Here is a 12,100-nt window from a genome sequence, read left to right as displayed (position 1 = left end):
CATCCGTTGTATGCGAATGCCATTAACCGGTTGACGAGATGCCCTCACATCAAAAGAGTTATAAAGCTAAAGCACAGACAAAGTGGCACCTTACAGGTATTATTGATGCTTTTAATACCATAAACCATAAAAAGGAAACATCAAATCTGCTCTCAAGACACCTTTTAAAATTATGCAAGTGTAGTGTAGCTACATTTTCGACTATGCATTGCAAGATATTGCATTCCCCTAATGTTATGTCTGTTTACTGAGATACAGAGCAGCATTGGGATACAGTAGATCAAGCAGAGAATGGGGATCTGGGTAATGATCTATTCACACAGTGTAGCTCCAAATCTAATTGATATACAGCTCACACGTCCATAAATATGATGCTCTCTTGTCAGTTAGTCTAACCGAGATCACTGTGCATGCATCGTGCCCTGTGACCCCGTTCACACTATCATATGCTCCAAACTGCAATTTGCAGATTAGGCTGTGGTTACATATGAAGAGAAAATGGGATTTCACCTCTTTGGAGGAGCACATTTGAGAATTTTTCATGGTTATTTCTGAGGGAAATGATCATATTTCCCCTTTATGTATGAGGAGATATTCCACTAAGAGTTTAAAATAAGCACTGCACCTTTGTGTAGTTGTGATTTGATAAGTAAGAAGCCTGTTTGACAACCCATTTAACGCCACATCTTACACTTGAAATTGCACATTTTTCCCATGTCTGGATTTGTTGTAGTGAAAAATTCAAATATATTCATAAACTCGACAGAAACCTTTCTCATTACATCTGAGCTCATCAAGAACATTACCTCCCCTTCTCTGTCTCGCTCCCTCACTCGCTCTTTATTCTCCACCGCCTCCCTCTTTAGGATGCATATTAGATTAAAGATTTTATTGTCACACTCAATGCACTTAGAGCATTGGCAAACTAAATCACAGGGAGACAGCATGTCATAGAAGAGACACCTTGGGTTGACTAAGTCATGACGAGCCGGCACAAATCGATGAGAGGGACTAATCGGATGTATCTGCTGGGACGGGACCTGCCCTGAATCCAAATGATGGACACCAGATGGGGACTGATGTTGCCATTAGTACACCATCAGTGCAGTAGACAGAGCGATGTAAGGACAAGGGCTTCCTATTCAATGAAGAATCAGGTTTTCAATAGTGACAGCCAAGGTCCTTCTATTCATGGAGGGGAGCGCAGGAGCCTACGGTGGTGATGGCTTGCCTGAGTTTGTGCAGATGCAAGGGGAAGAAAAGTGAAAGATACGAAGAAAGCGTTTCTGTGTGTGTCCACAAGGACAAGGAAAGAAAAAAAGACAAGGATGGAAAATATTTTAGAAAATCCCAAAAGGACAGTTTTTGTACCTTCAAAACGAAAAAGATCACCCAGACCCACGTGACCGTTCTGAAAATGATTGTGGTCCACCACCTCCAGGGTTAATGTTTGGTTCAGTAATGGCAACTGAAAATACTCGAATAAAGTTGGGGAAAGACTTGGAGAAATAAAAGATGAAAAGGGATAGGATGCAATTTGCAGTGTCTGGTGTCCAAGTCAGACACTTTGCACAAATGCAGATTTTGTTACAGACCCGGTATAGCTGCCTACCCCTGTTTCCACTCTCTGTGCTGGGCTAAGCCAAGCAGTTGCTGGCATATTTACTGTACAAGCATCTGAGTGGTATCGATCCCCTCATCTAATTCTCTCCAAGAAAGCGAATAAGTGTATTTCCCCAAAATATCTAACTATCGCAGTGATGAGTTCTCTCCCAATCCACCAAATTGTACAGAAGTTCTTTGCCTTCACTAAGGAAGGTCCATGAGAGCAAAAAGAAAAAAGACCAAGAGTGCATGTGCATGTGTAAAGAATGTGGGAGTCGGTCTGTACAGGTATACCCCATATCTGTGTACTAAGCCTGAATCATATATGTCTCAGTGAGAGTTTTGCTTTTAAAGTCTCGAGCCTTATCTTGTATCTTAAAATATATATGTTCCGAAGAGCAGTTTTACTTTCTTTGATGAATGAGAGACTCCACACAGGCTCATTTTTTTTTTCTGGGGGGGTTGGGACATACCATCAGCTGATAAAGAATTAATAAGAGCATTCTTCATTCTTTAGCCGGACGTTATCAGCCAGCACTGGTGTGAAAACAGCAGTTTTATGTCTGACCTACACCCAGTTTCTCAGCAGCCTTACAGTAATGCTGTCTGATATTTCCCCTCCCATTCCATCCACAGTTAAAATGAATGAAGCCTCACACACAGACGCCGACAACAACCCCCCCCCCCCCCCCACACACACACACACACAAATGGCCCGCTGGCTCAGTAAATGTTTATTTGGTTCGTAACAAAACAGTTTGTTTCTGTGTGTCTGGGTGTGATTCATTATGTTGTGCGATATTTTATCACACTGGACACTAATGACATCAGCTCCAGCTGTGTGGAGCTGTGTGTTCCCAACTTCACCACAACAAAGTATATAACTCTTTTTGCGTCCACATGCATGAGGCAAACACACTATATATTGTGTGTGTGTGTGTGTGTGTGTGTGTGCGTGCGTGCGTGCGCGTGTATGTGTGCGTGTGTGTGTGCTTGTGTGCGTGCGTGTTTAAAATATATTAGCTACCACCATATTGAGTTACTTTTTCTTGTTGCTGTTTTAAACCAAACTCTTCCCATGCATTACTCTTAAGTGTATTGCCTCCAGTGGGTGAACGCAGGGTTAATGATCAAGAATACATAGCGTTGTGGCATTTTATCCTTAGATCTAATTCAGAGAAGTCTAACTTATCCTCATTACAGGGACCTGTAGAGGAGCAAATGACAAATCACAGTGTGTGATAATAAAGGTGACACTGTGAAAATCCCTTGGCTGGGATCCATCTCATCATTATGAGAGCATTATGAATGGATGTAATAAAAGTGAATTAAGGCAGGACACCGCTGATATAGATATTATGAGCACATTGTCCCTTGTCTGATGTGAATGGCGCTTCTGCTGGCTCCTGCAATAAGGGCCGAGGTTTTGGAGAGGCTATCCTCGACTCGGAGTAATACTTACACGCAATCATGACCAAAAAGCTGGGAGGAGAGAGGGTGGGCAACTATCGCGTCCTCTTTTGTGCTCTCTCTGCTCTTTCATTATAGCTATGAATGTAAAAAGCCTTTGATATCCCTGGCTACAGTGTGCCACGCAGCAGTCGTTCGGCTCTATGGGGCCCTCACGTCTCTCTTTGAAGTCCCAGGAAGAAATTGATGTTCCACTGTCCCTTTATGGCTCTTCAGTCGAAAGAAAATATAGATTCATAGGCCCAGGACAAAGCTAATAGCCAGACTTGTTCAAAGCAAAGGAACAGAATAATAGTGCCGTGTGTCAGTTCAAGCCAAAGAACATTAATCTCTTATTAATACCAGTTGATTCTCTTTCAAACTGTACTTTCTCCGCTTCTGTCTCTCCTCTCGCTCTCTCGTCCTCTGGTGGATGTTGCTCTGTGGAAAAAAGCCACCACTGAAGAGCCCGGCTATACATCATTGATGAGGGTACAATAGCATTAGTGTATGCTTAGCCTGCTAATTCTCACTGCCATTATGGAAAGTTTTCTAATCGGGCCATTTGTAATACCGCACATAAAAGGATAAGCTGAGATCCGAGCTTGCAAGAGGGCTTATGACGCTGATCAAATTAAGATCATTCTCTCCCAACAGGAATACCTGATAATGAGAAACACCATTGCCACGGAGAGTATCTCTGACAGGCTATTGACAAAGAGATTTGCCCTGTGGTATTTATGAGTTGGTATTTGTTATGCACACTGCATATGCAAGAATGTTTCCAGCTACGGGGCATCCATTTTCATATACAGTGTATTTTGATTCCAGAGGTGTTATTACGCACATCAAACTTCAACAAAATAACATCATTTTACGCGTGTTTGTTAGTGAATCTTGGCCCCATTGTGTCAGTCACACATTCCGCTCTGTCTGCATGAATGTGAGAATATTTCATATCCCCCTGACGCCACAGTAATCCCCTCTGTGCAGATATCACTCAGTCACCGAGGCAGACCATTCGCTTCTCATGTTCTTAATTTGTCTTTTTTAATGGAAGGAACGAAGGACACGTAAGAGCTTGGGGTAAACTCCCATCTGATCTCCTGCCAGTTGTGTTTGCACGCATTTGCACAAACCTGGCAAGAAAAAAAAAAACACACACACACACACACACACACACACACACACACACACACACACACACACACACACACACACACACAAACACAAACACAAGGACACGCACTCACAAACCCATTACAATGACGCCGCGCAGATTCATGTTTCAATGCTTGCGAACATCTAAATACATGTAGAAGTAGAAGGGCTGACATTCTCGCATACATAATCATAGACACGGAGACGTGAAAATACAGCCTTTGGAAATTATGGGTTGTGGAAATCTTTCAGGGTGTGTTTTTCCTCTAGGAAAACGTTTAGTCTAATCACATCTGATAGGAAAGCCAAAAATGCACATTCTCTAGTTTTGTCCCACTGTTTGGAATAATGAAGATGCAGTTTAATGAGCTAACGTGACTTCATTTAGCTCACACACTGCGTGAATACACACACCCACTCACAGCTCTGGCCTCTCGCTATGACTTATGACTTTGTGTTTTGGAAGCGACGCCCATCACACCTGTGTTGTGATGTCATCAATTTTCTCCTCACTTCTCTGTGAAATATGATGTCATCACTCAGCGCCCTGTCCACTGATAAAATCCAGGCAAATGCGAGGTCACTCCGGTTTCCCCAAATGTAACATCAATCACAACGACTCACAGAAAATGAAAATACAATCTAGGGCGATGGATCAGCACCTCCAAAACACACGGATCAGGAAACTAATGTCACCGCCATTTTGATTTAATCATAGCATAGGCTCTATATTAGTGTAGTGTGACACTTTAATTACGGTGATTAGCACCAGTGGAACACACTTATTTGTTGTCCTGGAGATTTATGGCAGCAAAACCAAGTTAGTTCAAGACAACTTCACTGAAACATATCGCTACAAACTGTGAAGGATAAAAAGAGTTCACCCAGTTACAAAAACATTGAAATCTAGATTAAGTTTTATGTGCCCAGGTAAAGGAGCAGTTGACCTTTTTTTTCCAAATCATCCTTTTGAGTGCAGTGACAACAATCTTTCCTGAGACAGAGTCAGATTTCTCAAAATCTGGACAAATAAAACCAACAAGTAACTGAAAAAATGTGTTTTGACTTAGTCAAACTAAAACTAGGAACTATTGATATTTGAGTATAGGCTTAAAAATGCTTTTTTAAGTATTTTGAAAATTATAGTTTGGGAATGTGGCATGAAATTCTCCTCCAAAGGCTGAGTAAGGCTCATTGAGACAACAGTCATAACCTGATTATCCCTGTGTGATACGTATCAGTGTTACATATCCAGCCTCCAGACTTTCACACCTGCTGGCCAGTAGAACACAGCGCTGCCCTCTGAACTGCCATGTTTGACTAATACCAACTTGTCAGCACTATATATCCCTGCAGCTCAGGATATTGGAGCAATTACCTTCGTACAGCACCCCCTAGGAGCACAGAGGTCATAGGAGCCTAATTCATCTGTGGGACCCAGTCAAACAGACCTAGCAGCACCAACGCTGACTTGTTAGGGAACAAGGCTCCTGTCATAATTACCAGTGACATTTGCTGAAAGAGAGGCCAAGCAGCGCTGGCGTCCACTGAGATTTTTGCATGGAGAAAGAGAAAGAGAGATCTATCAGACAGAGAGCAGTCCTTCACCCTCCTCTAAAATGGATGCCATTGCCTAGGGGGCTCTGTGCCAATCAGCAACCTTCCAACCGAATCATTTGCATCATAAACAGTCTCTCATGGTGAAATTTGAATTAATTTGTTGTTCACTTAAACATTGTAATGAAAGAAAAGTTTAAAGAGTTTGTAACAACAATGATTCAAAATCCGACATTGATGTTATAATTATGGGCTTTTGGATAGTTTTTGCAAATGGACACTCTCAAGCCTTCAAACATACAGCACTGCTCTTTCTTCCAGAAGCTTTAGTTTAGAAATAACTGTTGGTTGTTTTGTTTTCTCCCTTTAAATCCCCACACAGCCAAAGACGAAAAGAATATATTTCCTTTCTGACTCCTTGAATAGTAGAGGCGATGATTCAAGTGGTGCTGCAGCTGGTGACTCCAGCGACTGTTGTCAACAATTGCGTTGCCTACTAATCATTAACCTCTGGGTGGAAAGGGACGATAACAACTCTACTCCTCTCTGTTTTTTTAAATTTTACTTCTCACTGCCGCCATCTCCATGGATGAAAGTGTATGAGATCGTGGAAGAGTCACCCCAGTGATGTGAATGATAACAGACATGCTGTTTTGATCAAAGGCGATGTCACTGCAAAGACACGAATAGACCCAAATCTCACGTCACTCACGTTGGGCATCACGTATTGCGTAGAGACGCAAAATTTGCATCATTCGCTTCACCTACATATTTGAACTTAAAAGATAAAAGATTTGTTTGCCACCAATTAGCATTGAGATTCTCCCAACGTGACGACCATCAGCATCACAAAGAGAAAGGGTTAATATTCGTGGCTGGTACTTGAGTAAACATAAATGACCCTGCGGCCAAACTCGCACCAGTGACGCAACGCAAAGATGTGCTTGCCGCTTGGTCACCATAGTAGTCGCATCTCAAGTGCTTCTTTGCTGCGTTCACACCTTTCACAGCTGTACTTACTGTAGAGCTGTCCACTTGTGATCAGATCACACATGAAGGATGTTAATAAAGAAGATATGAGGAAGACTTCAGACTTCTCTATGTGTCAATGCTTTAGTGCATGCACACTAAATCTAACGTGCTTCCATGAAAGCACATCTGGTGTCCATCAGAAACATATTCTGAGGTCAGGGGCCACAGGATATTTAACATTTCCATCAAAGAATCCAGATGACAAGGTAATGTCTTGGACGGAGACACGGGCTCATTAAATTACTTGCATTACTCCTGTGATCCAGAAGAAAAATGACAGCAATAATTTTTAAGACCATGAAACATAACAATGTCACAGTCTAGATGATAAATTTCTGCACAAGAGCTTCTCATGTAGTTTACAAGTTCATGCGGGACAACAAAAAAAAAGAACATTTTTGTATCCCGCCATGTTTGCCTCAAGGTAGAAATGTAACATGCTTTGCATTAAGGGAGCCTCACATCACCCGTTTCTGTGGCATGTGTCATGTCTGACCAGCAGTAAAACAAAACATGTCTTCCATCATGTCAATCATTCTCACATCTTAAAGAAATACGGCAGTGAAAGGAGGCAGATGAATCATTTTTCAAAAGATAAATGAGCACAAGCGTGTCTTGATTTGCTCCCTGCCACCCATGAAGTATATTCACTCTCTCACCAGCAGCAATATCTCACCGTCTTCTCTCTCTCTCTCTCTCACTTCATTGCCCCGGGCGGGACATGGGACCACCTGCCACTGTGGAGCAGAAACACGGGCCGCAATGACAGCCCTCCAATGGATTTGCACACCACTGCAGGCCTCGAGGCCCTGTGGTGAAGGGGAGAGGCGGGAGGGAGTGAAAGAGCGAGAGAGAGGAGGTTAGAGAGAGAGAGAGAGAGAGAGAGAGAGAGATCTATTGCCTACCACAGGAAACAAGCCAATTAATTATGCAAATCGTGCAATGACTCTACTCAGTACACGTTGCATGGTAATTGGTCATTTGCAGCAACATATATAATACAGTTGCGGGGTCACTGTCCCCGTCATTTCTGTCCCATGCTCATGTATATTAATTGCTGCTGTCGCAAAAAGCCACAAATAATTTTTGAACCCTTCAGCTTGCGGCCGCGATGTTTGCGAATCTAATATGAACTGTTCTCACGGCGGGGAAAGAAAAAATACAAAATTGAATGTTTGTGTTTGTACCTAAAATGACCTCTGTCTTTGTTTTTCCATTAAAGGGAAATCTTGCAACTGTTTCTGAGGGGAAAAGACGAAGGGCGAAGGTAAACTGGGATAGTTTGTCTACCATCATCTACCGGTCCACATTTGTTTTGTTTCATCCACCACCAACTTCTTGAAACTTTAACCATTATATTCATGGACATGGTTTGGCCCATTTAAATCGTGTTATGCTGCACCAAGCCCTGAATAAATGCATTACCACAGCATCGTCACAGCAGAGAAAAACCACCGCGACCCACGCTATTGTGGTATTGTTTGGAGGCAGGGCCTGACCAGGGCCAACCTGAGACAGTCTCGCCCCTCAAACTCAAAGGTTTTTCTTTTAGTGTCTTTAGTGTTTCACCCTAAAAACATTAGCTCAACACATATTTAAAGTTCTCTGCGTATTTTGGGATTTGGTTTAATTCCTATGCTCCTGTTCATAAATTTGGAGCTATTTGGCCAGCTCATCAACAAAGAACATTTGAATGGCCAATATTTGTCTGGACCAATGTTGTCCTGATGATGTTGTGTGCGAAAGACAATGACAACCAACCTGTTTTATATTTTAATTTGAAGGGGTTTGTTCCACATTAAAGGAACTTCTTGACCCATTTTTCTTGCTGCAATGACGCATTTTACTAAAACACATGTCTTTCATTACTTCTGAGCACTAATCCCCAGCTCCAATATTACCAGTACCTATTGCAATTGCTTAACAATTACTTTACACATTGTCGGCTCTTCTCTCACTATTCCCCTGACTGTTCCCGGATAGACCACTCACAGGCTGACAGACCTGAGAGGGATTTATCGCCTGCTCCCTTACTGACTTCACACAGGATATACTTCAGATGGTCTCTCTGTGCCTGTGAAACAATGGCACATCAGACACGCCACGTCAAATGTTGTTTTTCTGGTATTAACTGGAATCAGCTGGGGATTTTCCTCTCGGTGCTCTGAGGGTCCTGCAATCCTAGTGAGACTGTTCAGTTCACAGATGCCCGCTAGGAGTGTGTGTGTTGTCAGCGTGTGTTAGCACGCACGTGGGTATACCCCCTTGGAAGGTCTACCACGTAGACATGACAGCGCCACCGAGATAAAAGGGGATAAGAAAATTGAGAGAGACAGAGAATGAGGCAATATATATGGAAGATATGGACAAAGCTTGAATCTGAGACAACAGATCCCCTTTGAAAGTCTCTGATCATAAATTAAACATGTGCATCTTAATAACACTGCATGGGAAAAGGGGAGCACCACCCTGAATGGGTTCTCTGGTGCTTTCTGCAGTCGTGGTGAATCAGATGCCTGCCTCCTACAAGGCCAGAATGCATGAATACCCCAACATCCGCATCGCAAGGCCATGGATGAATAGGAGAGGACAGATTGAGGAGAGTTTGATGGCGATGGGGGAGTGGAGGCGTGGAGAAGTATTTGTTTTGGCAGGCCAAAAAATAATGGCAAGAGGTTAAACAATGCAGGAGGGTCATTGAAGGGAATAACACCAAGTCACAAGGAAGGATGTGATGTAAGTCTTAAAAATGTCAGTAAACTCAGATCTTTTGCAAACATATTTTACAATGCCATCGTATTGTCCCTTGAGTTACAGAGGTTTGTTGAGGCGTCTGCATTAAAAGGAAACAGGCAACCACACTGTTTGATTCACACAATCTTTGCTTCACTTCCTACTTTTCATTAAATACATACCAAAAATTGCAAAGGTTTAGGGCACAGCGAAGTGTCCTCTGTCCTTCTGTAGGGAGCACGCAATCCCACGAGAGGCGCATTGCTGTCGTTGCGTGTTCTCTCCTCGTCTTCCCACACAAGTGTCTGCACACCTGTTGGAGGATGTGCGAATGTCGAAGGAAAATATTGTTTGTGTGTACACAGTGTAGCCAGTGAGAAAGCTGCGGGAGCAGACAGATCGGAGCTCTCTGCACAGTGGTGCCAGCGGAAAGCCATTAATTAAGCAAAGAGATAGAAAATTGACCCAGCTGGTGGCACAACCCACACACCCGCATACAATCTGCACACACGTATACGCGTGTATTTACATATGCTAAAACACAACAACAAAATAAAAACTATAGATGAGCGCAAACAAATGCATGCACACACACACAAATCCACACAGATGAGTCTGTCTACAGACGGGAGACAATTAGTTGGTGAGCAAGGAAACACTGTCACGGAACGATTTTCCCCGTCATCATCTAACTATGTCTGCTTTTGTTTGTGTGCATGGTTCAGCCGCTTGTAGCCGACTTTATAACAGGACAACCCCCCCCCCCCCATCAAACCTGCTGATAAAATATATGTGCGTCGCTGTTGCACGGACAGGCCTGCATGTATGAAGCCAGTGATTGGTTGTGAAAAGAGAGGAGACTTTTATGGCTTGGCTGTGGGGCTCCCAGCGAGCCACTGGGGCTTTGCTTTATCTCTGACTTTACATCTTTGTCCCATTCATCATGTCATATACCGATAGTAAAAAAGAAAAAAAAGCTTCAGTCACATACACATAGGCTGCTCTGCTACTTTCTCTTCATCTACCTACCTACAGCTTCCTCTCGGTGTGTGTGTGTGTGTGTGTGTGTGTGTGTGTGTGTGTGTGTGTGTGTGTCTCTCTCTCTTGCACACAGACACTCATACTGAGAAAAAGAAGTTAAATCAGGTTGTTTAGATTGGCTGTCTCAGAGTAAATCCTCACTGCTGGACCCTATGGAGTGAGGTCATGGAAGAGCAGTCAATATGGATTAAGGCAAATTGCTGGGTTGTCTATGGGAGGAGGGGAGGGGAGAGAAACTTCAATGGGAGAGTCCTGCAGCATAAAAACTCCCATCAGGGCAACACACCTATGCAGCATTCGGGGCTTTGATTCTGAATGTGAAACCACAAACAAACACATCCCTACAATAAATAACAGCAGAAAAGCAGTAAAAACCCGAAACACACATACAGTACATAAACACTTTGCCACTTACTTACAGTAATACAAAAAACCTGCGCATATTATAGAGAAATAAGCCTCAACACACTGACTCAGTCACACTTTACTTTATCAGCATGCACACCCTCTTGCAGATGTAGACACCTGCAGACACACAAACGGTACAAACAAGCCTGTACACACATGCAACAATATGCACACTATGAACAAGTCTCCACGCAGTCATAAGCACTGTCTCTTTCTCTCTCTCTCTCTCTCTCACACACACACACACACACACACACACACACACACACACACACACACACACACACACACACACACACACACACACACACACACACACACACACACACACACACACACACGTGCCCACGCGAACAAACACAGAAACACGTACTCCTCCCCTCTGTTTCTTATTATCCGGGGAATCATGGTGACATTTCCAAAAATCTGCCACTCTTAAGTCTTTCAAATGCCCCTCAGGAATGCACAGGTTTTTTTTTTTATTTAAATAATAATAATGGTTGCCCTGCTGTCTTTCATTCACACATTCACAAAGCTCCATAATGGTAATTACTCTTCACATCACAATTAGAACATATGCAGCCAGTGAATGGCCAACAGATGTGGCCTGATAATCCTGTGATTCAGGGATGAAGATAATTCTAACCTAGCCTTGAATACACAATCACTCTCCTTTTGAGAATCTGTGCGGCTCTGTTTTCACTGTCCCGTTGTGGCATTAACAGGGGTGATGAATGGTTCTGGTTACTTCTTGTGCCGTGGACAAGTTGCACCCAAGAGTTTTTTTTGCACTTTTGTTAAAACAGGGATTGAGGTTTACGTCTCTTATACTTTTATAATGAGAAACAGATTCATTGTTTTGCATACAGACTTCGCCGTTGTTTCGGTAAAGAGTAAATCCGCTTGACCTTATCTTGTCCACATCTATCTGCTCATTTCATCCATTTATCAGAGTATTTTTGAGTACTAATCAGTTTGTTTGTCTTGGCCAGTGCTGCCATGTACTGGTACTTCCTTATGGTTCCTGTTATGGTTGCAGTTTTCCCACCTCTTACCCAGATTTAGCCCGCAGAAGATTCAAACTGCATTTACACGGGCTGGAAAATCAGGTTTA

Source organism: Scophthalmus maximus, chromosome 19 (genome assembly GCF_022379125.1).
Source record: "Scophthalmus maximus strain ysfricsl-2021 chromosome 19, ASM2237912v1, whole genome shotgun sequence".
NCBI lineage: Eukaryota > Metazoa > Chordata > Actinopteri > Pleuronectiformes > Scophthalmidae > Scophthalmus > Scophthalmus maximus.
The sequence above is the reverse complement of the archived record's forward strand: the minus strand, read 5'-3'. Positions refer to the sequence as shown.